This window comes from Ailuropoda melanoleuca, chromosome 14, assembly GCF_002007445.2.
Source record: "Ailuropoda melanoleuca isolate Jingjing chromosome 14, ASM200744v2, whole genome shotgun sequence".
NCBI classification, from domain to species: domain Eukaryota; kingdom Metazoa; phylum Chordata; class Mammalia; order Carnivora; family Ursidae; genus Ailuropoda; species Ailuropoda melanoleuca.
Window position 1 is genome coordinate 78,885,355 of NC_048231.1, and position 20,284 is coordinate 78,905,638.

Here is a 20,284-nt window from a genome sequence, read left to right on the forward strand (position 1 = left end):
TAAAGCATATAAAACAATATTGTCTATTGCTTATGGATTCAAGCAGAGGTGCGGTAAGTGCATAAAAACAGAGAAAGATCCATGAAGTTCAGAAAAAATGGTTTCTCAGAGGGAGGAGGATGATAGGCTCAAGGACAGTACAAAGAAAGTTCAACTGAATCTGTGTTTTATTTCATTAATTAAAGAAAAACTAAAACAAATTCAGCAAGATGTGAACATTATAACACTCTATGCTATGGATATTGAGTGTTTGACATAGTAAACAATTCAGGAAAGAAGAAATTATTCACCAGCGGCCTCGCTTTCCTCTAGTGGAAATGAGAAGGCAGTGGGGAGCATGAGTCTGCAGGAAACAGAGCTGACAGCTTTGAAGATTATTTTGGCTTTGGATTTCTGCTCAGGCACACACACCGAGACAGTTCCACACACGGGAGCAGCGGGGTCAGGCAAGAAGTGCTGCCAAGCAAAATAGTCAAGGCACACAGGGGGCCCTGCCAGCCCCAGCTCTGTCAGGGCATCAAGAACATTCTGTGGCTAGGAATAGGGCCCTGGAATGACAATGGCTTAAACACAATAGGACAGTCTCTCTCTCTCAACATAAAAGAATTCAGAGGTTGGCAGTCTGTGGCTAATATGGTGTCTGTGTGATGTCTCCAGGACTCAGGTTCTTTCCATCTTTCTGCTCTGCCATCCCTGGTTACATGAGTTCCATCTCCAAGGTCACCTCATGATCTGGGATGGCCCCATAGCTAACAGCCATCCAGGTCAGAAGCAAGAAGAGCAGGGAAGGACAAAATGGCTCATATGGTCTGTCCTATACCCTTCCATCAGTTCTTTCCTGGAAGTCCTTTAACTTACGTGGACATTTTATTGGCCATCCCTAACCCCAGCTAAAAAGTTGGGAGCTCTCAAGCTAAGGAAGAAGGGGAGAGGCTGGTTGATTAACAGCTAGTGGTGGCTGCCAGTCAGCAGTAACTCATTTTGCACCCCCAGATGAGAGCTTGTCCCCTCTGGACATTACTTTCCTGTCCGTGCAAGAAAGCATGTTGACTAAGTGGCTTCCTCGGTGCAGACGGTCAGCTTTGCTCTCATTTCACCCTTTGGTCAAACTTCTCCTTGGGATAATTACACCTGAAGCCCTTGTCTGCCCATTTGGCTTCTACCACCCAGGGATAGGTCTGAGTTGGGCTGCTAACCATTTTCTCCCCTCATAGCTGTGGTTCTGCACTTAATGCTTCATACTCTCCACTCTTTAGGAACTGCAGCTTCCCTTCCAGGCTCATCAATTGCTAGAAACACCCAGATTCTAACTTTTCAACTCACCTGTTCCAGGGAGCTTCTCTGGCTTGTGGCTGAGCCACTTCATCTGAGACCACTGAGACCACTTCATCTCTCTGTCCATTGTCAGCAGCATCTTTCACTTAGGCACTCAAGTACTTTTCTTGAAGATGGGCCCATTGACTATCTGGCTCAGTGATTCGCAATTTTTTTTTTCAGAACTCTTTCTTCCAGTGAAAACCCTGCGAAACCCCAAGGAAATTGATAAAATTACATTTTATAATATTATTTAATATAATAAAATTACATTTTTCATATATTTTATGGCGGTGCACAATGGGGTGGAGCCCAAAGTCTTCAGAACACACTCTGAAAAGAGAATATCTTGCCCTTTTTTTATTAGTGAAGACATTGCTGGCCCAAGTCAGAGTTGAATTGTCCCTGGTCATATAGCTCATGAAAACAGCAATGATAATGACGGCATTAGCTAACACTCACCCTGTGTCAAGCACCAATCCAAGTGCTTTTCATAGATTAATTAAAGACACTAAAAGTAAAAAAATAAGAAGACTCTGATTGTACCTTAGAAACAATATGAGAGTCCATTTCTGTCCAAGGTCCAGCGAAAAAGCTTTATACAGAAATTGCCAAGTATATAATCTATTTTATAGCTATAAAATGATGTATCTGGACACTGTGTAGCACAAATTTCCTAAAAGGTTTAGCAATCAAATAAATCAACAACGAAGAAAGCCGTTGCCCAAATACATTTCTGTATTTTACTACTGAAATCACCCCAGGAGAATTCTTTTTGCTGGGGGCTGGAGAAGAGGCCACAGGGAGCAGCTGGAGAAGCCCCTGGACAGGGTCAGTGTCAGATGCCAGGAAACAGAGGCTCAGAGCAGGAAGGGCAGTGAGAAGCTGCCAGCCCCCCCCCCCCGCCCGGAGCCAGGAGGCCTTGTGCCTGGAGGTGACAGGCACAGCCCGGCTGGATGGCGTCGCGCGCTGCTCGCTGTAAGTGCCATAAGTAGTGCTGTAGATGAAATTGGCAGGAAATGTGCGCGAAGCTCACACTTTCTCTGCATCTTCACCTCTCCCTCCCACCACCACGCCTGCTTCAGGAGAGTTTCGAATCTCTTCTAAAGTTAACCCTCCATCTCAGCTCAGGATTCATCTCCCCCTGTCTCCTAATTAGGGCTTCTGCATTCTCACCTGGTCTCTCCCTTTCAATTAGATTCTTTCTCCACAAACACATCATCTCCCATTTTTAAGGGGAATAAAAAAAGACAGAGAACTTTCTTTGGTCCTACTTTCCCCCCAAGCTAGCACCCAGTCTCTGCACTTTCTTTAATTGCCAGATTTTAAAGAAGCACTTCTGTGTTCACTGCTGTGCCTGCCTTATCTCCACCTTCTTTAACACCTCTCCGTCTGCTTTCTGGTCCCACAATTCCACAGAAGCTTCTCTAACTGCCAGATATGCCAGTTTGTCCAATCCTCTGGTCTCGGCAGCATTTATCACCGGGAAAGCATTGCCTGGACCCAACATCTTAAAATAGTCCCCTCCTTTGGCCTGCATGACCCTGTTCCCCTACTCTCCTCCAAAACCTTCTCACCTCCTTCCTAGTCCCAAGACCTCCTCCAAACCACCACCTTAGTCCATTGGTGGAAAAGAGACCAGAATAATCCAACTCACTGGATGTTTGGAGTAACACACTCTTTCGAAAATCTGATGGAAGTTTAAAAAAAAAAATCTCCTTAAAATATGGGTTATGGGGAGCCTGGGTGGCACAGCGGTTAAGCGTCTGCCTTCGGCTCAGGGCGTGATCCCAGCGTTATGGAATCGAGCCCCACATCAGGCTCCTCCGCTGGGAGCCTGCTTCTTCCTTTCCCACTCCCCCTGCTTGTGTTCCCTCTCTCGCTGGATGTCTCTCTCTCTGTCGAATAAATAAATAAAATCTTAAATAAAATAAAATATGGGTTATGTTTATGTATACATGCATATAGATAGACACACACACACACACACACATAATGTAAACATTGCAGGAGAAGCTCATGGACTCCCTAAATTAAGGACCTCTTCTTAGAGAATAACCTTTTGTACAAAATGTAATGATAATGTCATGTGGCTGTTCCACGTGGCTTTTATCTATTTATTTTTTGTTTCTTTTTAAAAAGATTTTAGTTCTTTATTTTAGAGAGAGAGAGAGAGAGCAAGCATGAGCTGGAGGAGGGGCAGAGGGGAAGGGAGAGGCACAAGCAGACTCCTCGTAGTCCCAGGAGGTGCTTGATGTGGGGCTCGATCTCACAACCCTGAGATCAGGGCCCTGAGATCATGACCTGAACCAAAACCAGAAGCTGGATGCTTAACCAACTATGCCAACCAGGCGCCCCTCCATGTTGCTTTTAAATCACATATTCTAGTTAAGTTCTTGGCTTCCAGTGGTGCAGTAATGGAGTCACATGCTTTATCAGAAGGCAGGAGCCCACAGTTCTCATCCCAGTTTTCATCCCTTAAAGGCCTAAACAAGTCACCTCTCTAAACCAAAGTTACCTCCTCTGTAAAAATGGGCATTATAATTTCTTCTCTGCTGCACAGGATTATTGTAAAGGTCAAACAAGATGGGGAATTTGAAAACATTTTGAAGACTTCAAAGCACTACGGAAATGATTACAATTAAAATCACCAATCAATATCCTTAGAGCTGCACTAGCAGGGTGTCAGCATGGGCTTGAATCCTGTATTGGGCACCATGTTATGATCTGACCTGGGTCTGTTTCCCAGTTTGTAAACTGGAGATAACAGCTATTCTAGCCACCTCATAGAGCCAGTATGTGTATCAAATGAAATAATGAATGTGGAGGGACTTTGCAACTCAGCAAGACTGAGGCGCCTGCCATTTCTCATCCTCTTCTTTGTCCCTCTCCATGTGCATTAATTGAGCTCCGTGAGCCCAGCAGAGTGAGGCTGTGCTCACAAGAGTCCCACCGTGCCCAGCGATGGAGCATTCCTACAAAATAAGTGTGCAGTCAAATTAGACTCCAGTGAGTTAATCATAGATAATGTAATTATAAGAAGCAGCAAATAAGTTGATAATAATTGGCTACTTATTATTTTTATAAAAGGGACGTGGAGAGAAAGAATATAGCGTGTGAGAATGATTATCAATTATAGAAATAATCACTCCTTCTAGCCACTTGGCCTATATTTGAACCAATCCCCCAAGAGCACGCACGCATGTCTCCTTGGTACACGGAGTTGCTATAAAACACTCTCAAAAAATTTTTATATTAAATAAATAAAATGCTTCTTGACCTGAAATCCTGGCTCTACCTGGCTCATAGCCTCTTGTAGGCGTGCACAGGTTTCCAGCTCTCCAAGAACATGGTAGCTGGAACTATGTGCCTTCCTTGTCCCCAGTCCTTTCTTCTGTGCTCCACTGTGCCCAGCTGAGGTTCAGAGTGGTGGGGCTCAGGGACAGGTGCAGACAAACGATCAAGCTTAAGGTAGATCCATCTCTGCCTTTTCACCAGCTTCTCTCTGGTTTCAGAAAGAGGCAAGATTTCCATGGTGCTATGGGAAGGGAGGACTAGCTATTAACTGGTGAGGACAGGCCGGGTTGCTGTCAGAGTCAGATAAAATAGCAAGAAGCATTTCTCAACGGTCTCTAGGACCTGGGAGGTACAAAACCGGCCCTTTTTGCAGAAGTGACGAGCAGCAGAGTGTCTTGGGCTGCTTGTGCAGGGGAAGAAGAAGGAAATGGAAAGGAAGCCAGAGCTTTTTGAGCCAACGACATCACCTGCATTATTTCATTCAGCCCAGTCAACAATACTTTCTGGTATGGGTTCATTGTCCCTTTTTCCCCAGCAAAGAACCTGAGGGTCAAAAAAGCTAAAACTTGCCCAAGATCACACAGAGAATAAGGAACAGAGACACTCCAAATGCCAGGGTATTTGCACTCCAGCAAACTGGCTCACCAGAGGCGTCAGAGGTCTTTCCAAGTACTGGACACACCCAGAAAAAGAGTGACTCTCCAGTCGTGTCCTGGACATTCCCCTTGGTAAAGGACCTTTGATTAGTATGTGATAGACACAGACTATAGTTGAATAAGAAGACTCCAGTCTGAGACTTGGCTCTTCCTTCTACTAGCTTGTAAACTTAACTAAGTCCCTTAATCTTATTTATAAAATAAACAGAACATTATGTCTCTTGGAAATGTGTGAGTTGTTGTGTAGTTCAAATGCAGTGATATTTGTGAAAATGCTTTGTCTTCAGGTAGAGAGAAGGTGGCATTGGCTCCATTCACAGGGCTGCAGCTAAAGGCCACAGCCCCGGCATACACACAAAAGAGCAAAGGCTATGAGGTCCTGGGACACTGGCTATGTAGAAAGCAGGAGCCCAGAATGCAGCTGGGGTCTGATAATGAGTTACTAGGTCCGAGCAGCACTAACAGTGACAAGGGATCCCCTACAAGCTGTTTAAAACCTTTCTAGGCTTGAAGGGGTCTCAGAGCCTTGGGCAGAGCTAAGTCTTCCTGTGGTAAGTCTAGTATCTTCTGTCCTGGGAAAAGGAGAATCATGGAGGAGGAAGCTGGCAGGTCATTAGACCTGGCTAGAGCAAAAATATCATGAGGGATGAGCTCTAACTCTGCTTTCCCCCCCTTATCCCTGGATATGGTGTCCTGGTTTTATGGCTCTAGAGAAAAGTATAGGCTATAAGATCCCAGAGGGAATGGATTTTTTGTCTTATATATTATTGGACTTCCCATAGAACCTAGAGGAACACAGAGCTCAGATAAGTGGTCCATAAAGGCAGGATGCTGTGCCATCGTCCTGTGAGTTCCCACAGCTAACTTGCCCATAATAAACTTTTCATTAGGCAAAAGGTCCTAGAGGGCTTATTAAATAGATTCCCAAGTTCCACTCCTAGGGATTCCAATTCATGAGGCAGGGATGGGACAGTAATGTGTCTTTAACAAACTCCCCAGTTGTTTCCAATTCAAGTAAGCCCTGGGGGAAAAGCTTTGAGAAATTCTGTGATAGTCTCTTGTTTCGCATACTATCTTATACTGAAATGACCTGTTTGTGGGTCTTACTCCCCCCGCCCAACAGTTAGCTACTCTAGGACAGGGCCTGCACCTTCTCATCCTCATACCCCAGAGCCTAGCAGAGCACCTGTGTTCACATCCAAATACACCCCATTCCCATAGGAAGTTTCATATCTAGGGGTTATGTTGTTGATAAGCATCACTGGGAACCCCATATATCATAAATATGGCAACAGTGTTGAATGGTGGCACGCCAGAGTGATAGAGCTGAAAAGTACCCAGATCCATTCTTTGGCATTCCTGAAGCAAAGGCACCACTCTGGATCTCTGCAGTCATTTGGGCCTATAGGATTATGCTCTAAGAAATGTTTTCTTAGAGATCATCTACCCAAGGTAATACAAGGTACCTTACAGTCACTTTGTAGACAAGAGGACAGAGGCCTGAAGAGGCTGACATGTTCAGGATTGTGCCCTGAATCAGTGTCACGCCCAGAACTCAGACCTGGGTCTCTGGATTTTCTGAGCAGAGCTTCCTTAAAACCACAAGATTCTCAGAAGGACCTGTGTTGTTTTTTCTTTTTTCTTTTTTTAAAGAATGGTCAATAAAATCTTTTTGTAGTGCCTCTACTGCTTGCTACAAGGACATTTGTCACACGAAGAAGAAGGCATCATTTTCAAGTTCCCTGAACAGCTCTTACCAGGGACTTGGGCCATGGAAAGTCTTCCCCAGAGCCCCTTGGAATTCTAAGAAGGAAACAAAATTAGAGCTAATTAAATGTGTAATTACTGTTGATTGTAGCAAGCATGCTTCTTTTAGGTCAGATTTATGATGCAGGGGCGTGATAGTGTTTGCAACACATGATAGCATTGTGTATGTTTTCAGGAAATTGGGACCCTTGTCTCGGCCTTGGGAATATGACTTAGAGGCTGGTTTTAAAGGAGTGGGGGTTGGGCTACAGTGGATTTCTACAAAGGGCATCTTCATGTTATACACAAAAACCCAAATGGGACCATCCTGTGCTCTGCACTCACTGAAGGGGCTTCCCTTCTGCCCTGACACTTCCCTGCCCAGCCGAGTGCTTAGCAAATCATGTTAATGTAACAAACTCAGTGTCTGGTTTTTGTGTGTCCTCTTTCCATTCTCTGTTCCTTCTATTTTGGGTTGTTTGTCACTGCAACCCTCCTTTCTTAATGTCTCTCTGACTCTTCAGGTATTCCTGCTACTTTTTCAGGCTCCCTGTGAGATGTATTCCTTTTATTCAGTCCTTGGGCCTCATTTCCACTTTTTTTCCCTTACACAAAGTCTCTTTGGACTCTTTCTTGGCAACTCTAGTTAAAATGCTCAATTACAGAGGTGGGCAGATTCGTAGTAGATCCAATGAGTGAGGCTGTTCCCCTTCTTCCTTGCCCACCTGCGCTAACGATTTGAAAACAAATCTCTCTGATGGCTCTCGTGCTATCTGCTGCATTGTAATCAGCCTTGTGGATTCAGAGGAATTTTCCCCATCAAAGAGGCTTCTCTCACAAGGCTTCCCACACCCCTGAGAAGTGGGTGAGACAGAAGGGATTGTGTCCATTTTGCAGGTTTTGAAGCTAAGGAGCAAGGGTCAAGCTGACTTACCCAGAGTTACTCAGTAATAGAGCCCCTTCAAGAATCATGACTTCCTGTATCCTGGTCTGATGGTCTTTAGTCTTTATTTCCCTCTGATCACGCTCTTGCGTAGCTAAAGTGTACTCACAAGGTTGGCTGGTGTGTCCTCAATAGGATGGAAGGGAAGGAGGAGGAAATCTTTGTTTTCATCTCCTGGAATGTTCCAATGGTTCCAGCTGTGGCTACAGTTCATGGCTGTGGGGATTTTTTGCTTGTTTATTTTCTTTTGAAAGATTCTATCTCAATTCCAGAAAACTTTCCAGCAAACAGTACTTTGAGGCAGCTGGGGAAGGGAGGGCTGTTCCTTCCCTGTCATATGTCCTTAAAATAACACAATGGGGGAGGCAAGCCCTCAGGGCCCCCTTGAGGTACGAAGGATAGCATAATGAATTGGCTAATCATAAACCATTCGCTCCTGAGTTCCAAGTGATATGGTAATGAATTGCCAACGAGCCATTCGCCAGACTGCAGCCATATGGTGAGGGATGGGACCCTGGCACATTGTAGCCATACTGTGGATTTGTCTGTGTAATTGTTCCCATCCAGGACCTCCCCATCTCTATGGCTGCTAATTAACGTCCTGTTTAAGCTTCTGTTGTCAAAACTAATTATTTGTTTGTTTTATGCAGACAGGTCTTTCTCTTATCTGGCTAGTAATAGTGACCATTAAGAAATGAAAATGTGTTTGAGTTCTCATAAAAATATTTAAATTTCCCATCTTGTATTACTTAGTGGGTACCAGGCCTAGCAGCACTGGGCCTATGGTAGCAACTCAATCTGGGAGCTTATTAAAACCAACAAATTATCATCTTTCCCAATAGAAACACAAATGAGGATTCAGTTCATTAATTTCCCCCATTGTTCTTCCTGTCTGTGGACATTACTCTAGTTGGATCTTTAGCTATAAAATGTGGATTTTATGATAACAATGATGACAATAAAAATTATCAGGAGAAGAAGGAGATTCATTTATTAGAATAAGGCCCCATTTCAAATTCACATTCCCTGTTGGTCTAAGGAGACGGTGACATTTTGGAAAGAACAATGTTGGTTTCCTTTCGGCTCCTCCACCAATTTGTTTCCTTGCAGCTTTCCTTGCTTTCCTTAGTCATCAGCCAACTGTGGCTAGAAAGAGAGTTTGGGGAAAACTGAAAGAAAATAGAACAAAGCTACCCTGAGAGGAAAAGGGAATGAAGAACTACTACCAGTAAACAGTAAAGCCAATTGGAAGGGAACCATTTTATGAAGGATTTAGGAGACCAGCATGATCAGGGAGGCTATGATTTGGTGTGCTGCTTCCACAGGCTAGCTCCTCTGACCCTCACCACTAAGGAACAAAGGGAATTGACCCTTTATCTCCCTTTATGACAGCCTTTCCCCACTGACTGCCTATTACTCCTGTGCATTGATTTTCCTTTTATGATAATGTTGAAGAATACAGGGAAATGAAGGCAAAGTGGAAAGGAGATGAAGGTGTGAGGAAACCCACAGGGGAGTATTCTCTGGGAATGCTCCTGGGCTCCTCACTGTCTATGGGACACAGTGGGAACAGTCGCTCTGTTTCACAACTTCCTGATTTTTCCCTGCGTCCGCGTCCACACCCGAGAAACAGCCACCGTGTTAATTGCAAGGTCAGGCCAGTGTCTTCCGTGGCATCTGGGACATGGTATAATGCACACAGATTTCCATATGCGGTCCCTCCCCGTAGTCCTCGGCCCGGAGCACCCACACCACGTGAGAATGCGGCTTCTTGGGAGACGCTGACATTTTAATTGGAAGCATCTGTTGCCTTTTCTGTTATTTTTGGCCAGGTTTGGTTTATTTGTATGAGCCGATGTTTGTGTACAGACCCGCCTACGTGTTTCACAGGAGGCGGGACGCAAAGCCTAGCATTGCCGCCTCTCTCATTTTCTTCTCAAGTAGCCCACTGGGACATGGTGACAGGGCCACCTGCATTCACCCCAGTCTGCTCTCTGCTGGGGTTCTCTCAGATGAACTGGGGATGGGGAGGGCCATGCTGAGGGCAGAAAATCACCTTCCTGGGAAAGTAGAGATTTGGGGGAGGGACACCTGCCTCCCTCTTCCCACCCCCAGCCGCATAGTGCAAGCCCTGGACTGTGGTGGGGCCTCTCCCACCACCGGCCCAGCAGGTGTCCCTCCCCTGCTCTGATTCACACACTGGCCAGGGCCACCATCCTCAAGTCACCTTCAAGCCTGTTCCCACTAGCCTCTGAGACCCTGCCCTTCACTCAGACTTTCTCAAAGCCCCAGTCACCTCCACAGAGGTTCGCACCAGCTGGCTAGCTGGCTAGCTGGCCTGGTCACACACTCGGCAGTGCTCCTGCCAGTCAGCAAGCAGCTTGTACTGTGTTTTTGTTGTATTTAGAGCCAGAGTGGGTTGACTAGTGCCCCCTCCAAAGATGTCCCCCCAGAACCTCAGAATGTGAACATCTGGGGATGAAGATCTCCATAGATATCATTAAGGTGAGGATCCTGAGAGGAAATCATCTAGATGAGGGTGGGTCCTAAATCCAATGACTCAGGAGACAGAAAAGGAAATGACAGAGAGGAGGACAGAGACTAAGATTGGAGTGACGCAACCACAAGCCAAGGAATGCCAGGAGCCACCAGTTGCTGGAGGAGGCAAGAAAGATCCTTTCCTGGAGACTTCAGAGCAAGTGTGACCCTGCCAATACCTTGACTTTGAACTTCTAGCTTCCAGAATTGTGAAACAATAAACTTTCTATTGTTTTAAGGCACCAAATTGGTAGTAATATGGTAAAGTAGCCCGAGGCTAGGATGACATGAGGGACAAAATTCTAAAGATGGGAGCTGGAATCAACCCTAGACTTGAAACTAGGGGGCCTGGTCTGCTGTGTCCCCTCAGAGAAGTCATATAAGCCCCCTGGGCCTCAATATCCTGGTCTGTATATTGAAGGAAATGGACAGAATAATATGTCTATGACCCTTATATTATATGTTTTGTGCAAAAGAGAGAGTTTATAACTACATAGGATGATGACATTATAAGCCTAGTGCCCACTGTGAAAAGCAGACTTTTTTAAAAAGCCATCATGGATCAGAGAAGTTCAAGTGCAACAGGGTCCATGAAGGCCCCACAGAGGAGACAGTCTCTGAGCTCAAGCACAGATTGGTGAAGGAGAGGAGCAGGGAGGGCATCAGGGACAAGAGCCAGGGGGAGGGAACAAGCAGAGGTTGGATGAGTGGGTGACCATAAGGAAATGGACCAGGGTAGAGCAAGGAAGACCATGGGACCACCACATCCCCACCCACCCAAAAGTCAGCCTTTGGTAATGTCTACTCCACTGCCAGCATCCCAGCACCAAGGGACGTGCTTTGCTCCATGGGAAAGATCGGACTGCCCCTCAGCTTGCACACATCCATGCATTAAACAATTATTGAACACTCACTATATACCCAGCAGTGGCCCAAGCATTGAAGAGTCAGTGGTGAACACAGCCTCTGTCCTCAGCTTGCAATCAGATGGTGGAGGCCGATCATCAGGCATGTAACTGTGTACAAGGTGGTGGGTATTTTTGTCAAGAACATACACAGAAGGGTACCTCAAGCTGAGTCCTACCTCAGTTTGGGGGGCTTGGAAATCCTTCCAGGAGAAGTGACTTTTAAGCTACCTGAAAAATGAATAAAAGTTGGCTAGTTGACAGGAATGGTGAGAACCTCCTTTAGCTCTCCCTCACTTGAATATGTATAAAATAAAAAAGCAGAAGCACACATACAACAGGAATAAATAGGAACAGTAAGAAAAGGCAAGAAGAATGATCAGTTAGAAAAACATGGCCATCTGAGGCCATCTGGCACAGGGACAAATATCCCTGCACAAACTAGGGCCTTCCAACTACAACCCTGAAGCTAAAATACAAGCTTAAAATAGATTCACTGTCCTTTGCTTTTCTGAAAGGTAAGAAAGACTGGAACATTTTTCAGAAACGCCATCACCCAACATCATCAGCAGAGGCATCACAGCTCTCTGGAAGACTGATTTGGCTAGATCTATTCCCAGCAGGGACTGACCTCCTGAGTCTTCCTACGTTGACTGTTGACAGACTGGTCTTCATCTCTGTTCTCGGTGTGACTCTCCTCTCTCTCTCTCTCTCAGACTTTGGAAGAGAGTCCTAAGTTCCTCAAAGGCAGGCCCTTCATCGTTTCTTTGCTTGCCTAACCACTCATGGGTGCCTAACCATCTACAGAGTTTTCCTCTACAAATAACCAGTGTTGATTTAGTGAGTCCCCTCAAACCTTCCGGCATCCATTCATATGGACCACTGAAAGCTGTCTGAAGATACGGGCCCAGTAATTCAACAAGACTTTATTAAGGGCGCTTAGTTCCAAGGCATCATTCTCACACAAAAACACCTGTCCTCAAGGAGTTGAGAATCTCGTTGTGGAAACCAGACATAAACATATAAAAATGTAAATGGAATCACAACATGTAGAGATATTTGGGGGTCAGAGAGGACCTCTGAATTGATTTCATGGGTAGCAATGCCAGCATCCCCCAAATCATTGCTTTTAGGTCCCTCCAAGGCAAAATGTGGGGTGAAGGATCGTTGGCCCTAGCCTGGGGACTGTAGAGGGTGCTGGTCTATCCTGGAGCCCCCAGGGTAGCCAATGGCCTTGAAATCTCTTTGAAAAAAATCTTTGAAAATGAAGATGCCCCTTCATGGAGTACCTTCCCCATCTCACCCAACTCATCTGTGGACTTGGCAGTTTCCATCCCATCCCTCTTTGAAGACAGCTACACAAAGAGGAGACAGACCAGTGTCCCCACCTTGCCTGTCCATCTCTGTCCTCTCCCCCCTATTTCCCTCCCTCTCTTTCTGTCAAGACCTGTCTCTCTCTCTCTCTCTCTCTCAGATTCTCCATGAGCTTCTTTTCTGTGTTTTTCTCTCTCACTATCTCTTTCTGCCTCTCATTCTCTCTCTCTCTTTCTGTTACATGCACACAATTATATTTTGGGGAGAAACCCCCTGCCCTTGTCACAGTGAGGCTCAGTTCTAATTTATTAGCACGGAGGAGATCAAGGTTAAAAGAAGAAGAAAAGACATTTACAGGAAAGCCAAGATAAGGTTGAGACTGCATTTCAGGTCACTGAGGGGACAGGGAAGGAAAAATAAATTGGACAGAATAGAAAAGTGAAGACCAGAAAGGCTGAGTTCCATTATGTCAGCAATCTGCTACTCTAATGGCCGTGACTCTGCATTCTGTGGCCCCTCACCCCTGCCTCCCTTAGATTGTGCTCACAGGAGGTGTTGGGGCCAAAGCCTTTGAGAAGTTCCACTAAGATAAATTCTCTTTATAGAACTGCCTGACTTGGAGCCCGCATCGTTGCTGCTTCTGAAATACAAAGCATTATGGGTCATGGGCCAGGCCTCTGGCTGCACAGAGGCGTGGACAATGGTCCTTCAGTGGCAGGACTGGAGGAGGCTTTGGAGAGTATCTCCTCCGTCCTCAACTTAACAGAGAGGGAACCTGAAGCCACAGAGATGAGCTTTTCCAAAATCCCACAGCTAGTTTGGGGCAGAGCCAGCCCAGAGCATTTCTCCACCACCTCCACAATGTGCTTCCCTGCCTTCCACCTCACCACCATCTCTGAGGGGAGATGCTAGGTGAGATGCCTAACCTCTCTGAACCTCAGGGTTCTTACTGTAGAATGAGGGAGCATGGGAAGAGAGCATTTCTCAGGGCCTCTTACGGAGTAGCACATATTTACTATTCTCATGCTTAAACCTGACATTTCTGCATTTTACAGTAGTCATCAAAATTCCTGGGTTTCGGGAGAAAAATTAATCTCTGTGAGATAAAGCAAATTCCTTAAGGTCACAAAGCTTGTAGAGTCAGACTCTGAATCCCAATCCCAGTGGTTTACCCAGTGCCAACCCCGCCCCCTGCCCCCAGCTGTACTTAGCACAGGCTTAGAGGAAAGGAGATGAGTATGGACCCATGACCATGCACTCCCACACTCCCAGGCCTCTCCACGCTGCTCCTACCAGTGGAGGCAGGGAGCTGCCCCTTGCCCCCGGGCCCTACCACCAATGGAGTGAAGAAACAGGTTGTCATGCTCCCTGGAGAGCAGCCTGGCCCACTCTTTCATAGACCGTCACAGCGTCACATTCCCCTTGGCCTGCCAGTCAAGGTCTAGCCTCCAGAAGTGGCCCAGGCCAGTCCTCCAAATAAGGCCACAGAATAAAGAGGCACTCAGCCCGGCTCCTCACACCCAGGTGTCTGCCTTACAGAGAAAGGCATCGAGATCCCCAAAGCCCCTCTGCAAACAGCTGGACAATCCCCTGAAGTCAGAGAGGAAACTTACTGGGAAAGGTATCAGCCCACCGGCTTGTTCTCAGCCCACTTGCACAGCACAGCAGCATTCCCGGCTGGCATTCGCAAAGGCCAATCACCCCATTTTGGATTCAGGACACCTCTCCACCAGCCAGCGTTCAGAGCTAGCTGCACTGTTCGGCATTTCTTTGGACCCACACTCATTCACACACATGCACACCAAGTCCTATTATTTTCATTTTCCTTTTTTCTCCTTCTCTCCTGAAAATCCAATAGAGTCCTCTTCAGGGCAGAGGCCGAAGAAGCCAGGCACCCACACTCTATGACTTCACAGACAGCAAAAATGTCCCTGTTCCTAGCTCATGTAGTAACTCCCCTTTAACTGTTGACTGAGACACCCCAAGCCAGCAGCCTCGCTCCTTTCCCAGCCTTTGCAGGGGCCTTTCCCTGAGCCAGACAACCTCCTGGTGCTGACCACCTCCACGGTGCCTGTCTGTTTTCAAAGTAGCACTTTATTATGTATAGCCTGGTATCCTTACTCAATTGTTTACCACGTGAGGAACTTTTCTCAACCAGGGGCAGGAACTAGATTTGGGGCAGTGGGGTCTGAAATTCTAGCATGTATATAGTCATTTAAAACTTCTTTTTCAGACTTACGTCTGTCATCCATAACAGTGGACCCTTTCAGGGTAACTTTTCCCTAGAAGACCCTTGTCCTCCAAATTATCCATCTTTTAAGGTCCACTTCCACTGTTTTCCTTGTGACGTTCTTGGCCCCATCCCATACTCCAGTGAAATGAGTAATCCCCTTCCCTGTTTTCACTCTGTGGCTCTTTATACATACCTTTATTATTGCCTGATCACAATGGTTCATTTTTAGCTGTTAAATATCTAGATGTCTTTTAGGTGGGTAAGTGCCATACCCAGGAACAGCTTGCGGGACAAGCTGAGATCTCAGGGATATGAGCTTGAGGAAGAAGGCAGTTGGAACTAAGTAGGAAAGAAGAGGGACCTAATCCAAGTGTCCCGAATTCTCCCAGTAAAAATTCTCCCATTTGTGTTAAGTACCACCCCCAAATGGATCTCATAAAAAGCACAGTCTTGGAAGAAGAGTATAGAATCCAAGGGGTAGGATGATATCACACAGGGGTCAGGCCTCCATCTGTATAGCTGAGCGTTCACCTTGGTGGGCAAAGCATAGCTGCGGGAAATACCCAGGGGACACATAGTATTTGAAGACAGGTAGGCTATGGTATCAGTCTACTCATGGCAGGGCCCTCCTAGGAAGGAGGTAGAAAAATGGGCTCTTAGTTCTCAGAGAATGAGCCTAGCAAAAACCCAGCCTAGCGGACTAAAATTTGAGATGCTGTTTCAAGGCCGCAGGGGAATTAGGAGTCTGGGAAGGTAAACTGAGGCAGGAGCCCAGATGCATGTACAGGAGCACATTTCTGTGGGGGGAGATAAATGTGTGGAGACTATATACCAGCACCCACGGAGCATCCCTGGGCAACAGACTAATTGCAGATGATGGAGGTGAGGCTCCCAAATGAGTACTTGTCCTCACCAGATGTAGCTCAGGAATTGTGGTGAACTGGGCCAGCAAGGAAGGACTAGGGAACAGGGAAGCAAAGCCAGATGAGGAGATTCCTAGGCCAGGAGGAAGGGTCCTTTCTCAGTTGTACACCTCCCACTCCCAGAAGACTGCCTGATCCATATCAAACAGTCAAGGGAAATTTGTTGGAGTGCATTTAGGAGTCAGAGAAGTTTCCAGATACCTTTCTATCATTTTGGCAGGTAACTCCCAGCTTTCCTGGTCAGGGCCTGCTTACTGGAACCCTTCGTCCAGTGCCACAGAGAAAGTGCAATTCCCCCTCTGCACTATTGCTCATTACCAAGAAAAATGACGGCTTGATAGTCTTCCAGCAAGAGAGAACAATCTATTTCATTTGGAAGTTTGGTAATTGATTAGGGCAATAGATTTTCTTCAGGGCAGCCTCTCTGGGAGAGTCTGGCTCGGGCACAAGATTTACATACATCAGGTTCACTATGCCTTCAGAGTTTGTCTCAGAGGATGAGATCACAAGGCCATTACTGGAGGGGATGGTAGGCTGGAAGCATGGGGGAGGCAGAGGGGAATTCCCAGACATCATTTCTCAACAGTGAGGGCCATGTCTAGTTCAGAATACTTTCAAGTACTTTTCTGTCAGTAACTTTTAGGTAAATCCATTACCATGGCTCTGTCTCCTCCGGGCTGTTGTAATCAGGGAAAGCGCTTCTTTGAAGGACCCCTGTTGACCAAGGTTCAGTGAATATGGGCCCCAGAAACTTAGCATTAGCCTGTGTGGTGCCCAGTCAGAGAGGTGCCCAGTGATGCCTGCACTATTCCGTGGCCACACCTCAGCCTTGGTGAGGGGATACCCTGAAAGTTCATATCATGGAGCCACCGTAGAGGTCAGTGGGGCCAACTGGTAGCAAGCACAGGTCTCCGTAACAAAGACCACCTGAGGCACTTCCTCATCTTCTATACCACCCAACCTTTACTTCTCTCTATGTCTCTGGGTCAAAACCTACCTTAAGAAAAACTCTCAAACCTGTCATTTCTCCCCCAGTGCAAACATAAATCATTATATTCTCTTTCCCACAGTAACCTCCACTTTAAGCCTTATCATTAACTCTCTGGCAAAGAAATTTCCAGCACCATTGCATTGATAAGGCAGGGGGGGGGGGCGGGTTGGAATACATAGAGAAGATTTTGTAATACCACCGTGTGATGATACTCTATTTCTTTGAATTACAGCCCCATCTCCAAAGTAGTAAGGATAGTTAGAGTTTAGCCCCAGGCGCAAAGGTGGAAGGGTGAGAGTGTTTAGATCTTACCTACATATATGCAAAGAACTGATGGCGGGCTTGAGCCTCTGTTGTCTGGCCCCAGGTGTCTGATGGCGGCAAGAATGAGATACTTATCTGGTCTGTGCCATTCTCACCATACCAGCTCAGACCCATGATGGAAGAAGGTTCTCCTTTGACCAGCCTAGAGTGGACCCAATCTCCATGAGGGTGCTGCAGAATAAGAAAACGTCTCTACCTCCACATAGTGGTCTGCCCTGGAGTGGTGAAAAACTATAACCTTTCATGTTCTCCTTGGGGAGGCTTCCCACACTTTATATGCTCCAGCTCCTGATTTCATCTCTAGAACTAAAAATTGGTCCTAATCAGGCTAATAGCATCAGCCACAGATGGAAAAAAAAAAGACTCCCCAAGGATGATACAATGGAGGTAAACAAGGTCAGATAAAATGTAAATCTGACCTTGTAGATGAACTTGCCTTGTTAAAAATTTGCTTTCCATGCTTTAGGTGAGAGTTCTAAGGGGTACCTGGCCTTTATTACTTGTTGAGCAAATGGTGAAATTGGGAAGCATACCAGTCAGTCTGCAAATTTTATTGTACATCTACAATGTGCAAGGCTAGATTCTGAGGGAGATAGAAAGATGAATAGAGCTCAACCCATGCCCTCAAGATTTAGGTGGAAACCTACCCATGAAGTAACTGCTGCAAACTTCCTGTTGCTAACATGGCAGCCATTAATATCCATTAAAATGTTAATTGATATATTAATAAATGCTTTTATTCCTACCCATTAAGGCTACCTTCTTTCTTCTGTTCCCCAATTTATCAAAAATTGAAATGCAAGCACCAGATTCATTGATTCTCTTGAAACCTAATAAGAAAACAAATGAGAACCCCATTAATCATGACAGGATTCTCCCCAGATAGGTTGAGGGTAACATGTTAGCCAACCTGGATTAGTGCTTCATTCACAGGAGTGTTAACGTACCCAGAGGTGTGTGCCCAGCACCACAACAGTGCCTGGCCCTAGGTGATTTGTCAATAAATATTTGTTCAATGAATGAATGACTGGCTGAAAATGGAAAAGTTTTCAAGTACTCTTAATACACCTACAAATTCTGGATATTATGATCTTAAAGTAACCACCTTGTCATACTAACTGTAGCATCACTGAGTTAAAATCCACTCCAAGGAGTGATTATGGAGAGTGTGGGCAGCGTGTAGATTTGGTATCCAAGCCTCTGGGTACTGAGCTTGACAAATACTAGCTCGCCAGATTGGCCTTGGGGGGAGGGGGTCCTTCCATCTTTCTGAGCCTCTGTTTCTTTACGAAGCAGTCTCAGAAAGGGAGTACAAGCAGAGTCGAGAGGAGACACAGAAGAAACAACGGAACGACCTAACAAACTCAGGGGCGCCCTCCCAGCTCACCCCCCATGGATGGTAGAGACACAGGGCCTGTGAGGGCAGCGCTGAGTAAAACCACCCATCACAGGAAACAGGGCCCAGAGCAGAAGGATTTAACAGTGACGGTTCATTTTTGGGAATGAAGCAGGGTCTGCTCTGTGTTGCTCTCCTCTGAGCTCCCTAAGGGTAAGCCGCCTTGTTCACCCAAACTGCCCTATAACTGAAAATTCCTCACTGGAAAAATTCAAAGTTGATAGGCAGTGTGGACTCTTAATGTTGATAAGTGACTGAGTTAATCATTGATATTGTTTCCTAAACTCCCTTTCCAAAGATCCTCTTTAACATTTGGAGTTGGGAGTGTAGGGGTTCTGCTACACTGAGTGTAAGGCAGTGTTGATGCTGGGGTCAAAGAGAACATTAAAGTAAACTCATCCAGAACGTATTGAAGTTCCATGTTTTTATTTCCTTTATCTCTCCCCACTATTTTCCTTCCTTCCTTCCTTCCTTCCTTCCTTCCTTCCTTCCTTCCTTCCTTCCTTCTTTTCTCTTACTTTCAGCTGAAAGTAAAGCATCATCATAAATTGGGAAGGTCACTTTGGACATTTGGAGACCTGGTTCTCCTCCCAAATTTGCCACTGAAATAAGTGTGAATAATGGTGATATTGGGAAGCATACCAGTCAATCTGCAAATTTTATTTTGTAGTTTTCTGTATTTCTCTGTATGAAGTGAAGGGTCTATACAGAGGAGTGGTTTCTCAAAAGCTGCCTCAGGGAGCTGAGTGGGGGAGAGAAAGTTCAGACGTGAGGCTTCCAGGCCCTCTACCCTTTCCTCAATCAGGAAGCTTGTTTCTTATCTGCTTTCCAAAGGGAGGAGACTTCATAATAGTTCATTTGAAAAGAACAAAGTGTTCTCTTCGCTTTTTAAAAACAAAATGTTAGAAACCCACTGGGCCACTTGATCTAGAAGGTCCTTTCATGCTCCAGGGGTGTGGGTTTGCAGTGTTTATTGGGTTTCTGTCATGTAGCAGACATGGTGCTGGTGATGCGAAACCAGGAGAGGTATAAGGCAGAGCCCATGGCACGAGGCACTGCCACAGCTCGGGGACTCACCGTGAGGGGACATGAGTACAGGGGCACTGAGAGACCAGGGAGCGCTGAGCAGCAGAGGAAGCTTCACAGAGGGGTGGAGCTTGAATTAAGCCTTCAAGGATAGGCGATCTCTGGAAGAAGAGAAGGGAGAGCACACACAGGGGGACAGGAAGGGCCACCCCTTCCCTCCACAGTCCAGCTCAGACGGGCACCCAGAGGTGAACCAGACGTCATCGTTTGGTGAGACGTGGACAGCGCACCGAAGAACACAGTGGGCTCAGGGCCCGGCTCCATTTGGGGCCTTGATGGTGACGACAGAGCTTTTCCCACGAATTCATCTGACTCTAGTTAGCTTAGAGAAGGCCGCCTGAGTCAGCAGCAGGGCAGACAAAATGACCTCCCAAAGTAACTTCTCATGAGACACAGCCCTGGCTGATTCAGTTTGGCTGGGATTCCGAGACATTCCAATATCTGCACAAAGGGCAGGCCCTCTTCCCAGCCAGACTGACCTCAGCCTTGCCTCTCCCAATAGATAATTTCGCCTTTAGGTCTCCAAAGCAAGCCCTGTTGTGGGTAACCCTTGGAAATGACACGCTGTTTCCTGAAGGGAATTAAAGGGTCTGGAGTAGCCAAAAGGCTCCTCAGCAG

General features: G+C 46.2%; 1 long non-coding RNA gene across 1 annotated transcript in view; it reads right to left on the minus strand.

Annotated features, from left to right (window-relative positions):
- Positions 1-243: 243 nt before the first annotated feature.
- LOC117796063 overlaps positions 244-20,284 on the minus strand; it is a 119,433-nt gene continuing 99,392 nt past the window's right edge. The window contains exons 2-3 of the long non-coding RNA XR_004620405.1: positions 1,324-1,520; positions 244-456 (exon numbers count right to left, since the gene is read on the minus strand). This is a non-coding gene — a long non-coding RNA (uncharacterized LOC117796063). The remainder of the gene's footprint in view (positions 457-1,323; positions 1,521-20,284) is intronic.